The sequence below is a fragment of the Alligator sinensis genome, unplaced genomic scaffold, assembly GCF_000455745.1.
Source record: "Alligator sinensis unplaced genomic scaffold, ASM45574v1 scaffold632_1, whole genome shotgun sequence".
In the NCBI taxonomy this organism is placed as follows: Eukaryota; Metazoa; Chordata; order Crocodylia; family Alligatoridae; genus Alligator; species Alligator sinensis.
Window position 1 is genome coordinate 633,288 of NW_005842408.1, and position 799 is coordinate 634,086.

A 799-nucleotide genomic window follows, 5' to 3' on the forward strand; every position below is an offset into this window, starting at 1 on the left:
GCCGCACAGCTTGCACACGCCCTGCTTGCTCGCTGGTCCTTTGCAGGCCGGCTCCTGGCGCTGGGCTTCCCCAGGACTCTGCGCTCGCAGCCCAACGTCCTGGCGTGCATCAGGAAGTGTGCCCCATTTGCACAGACAGTCCACGTAGCTGCTGGAACGGCGCTTCCACTCCCCGCGCTGTCTGACACGTACCGGTTTGCTGGGAAGCCGCTGGAAAGCTTCTCTCCCGACAAGGAAGGAAGCGCTGTTTGCATGCAGCTGTTTGCTGGCTGGTGTGAGAACGCCGCCTCCTTGACCTCCGCACCCACCCGCCTGGCTGTGCCCACCTGGTAGGGGTGACCCCGAAACCCCTTGACTGCTGCATCATCCAGATCTTGCCCACGGGGTCCGTCCCTCCCCAGGGGCGACAGGTGCAAGTCCGGGGTCCGGGGCTGAGGCATGCCGTGGACAGAAAAGCAGATGTCCGCAGCCCGGGCTGTCCTGGAGAAGCCCCTGCGGATGCCCGCTGCCTGCCCCGTGCCTGGCTGCAGGGTCTCTGCCACGCGACTTCCAGCACTTTCAAGGTAGGACGAGCTCTGGGACCTCGGCTCAAATCCCCCGGGGCCTGACTCTGACACACCCTTGCACTAGTTCTGCACGGAGAAACGCAGCTGCTGGTGAAACGTCTGCACCACTGGCACGCGTGTGTGTGCGGCAGGCTGGGTCTGCTCCTGGGAGCCTAGTGCTTGCCAGCACTGGAGCCGGAGCCCCGTCCCGGGCCACGTGCCGGGCAGCAGGAACGCGCGCTCTCGCAGGCCGG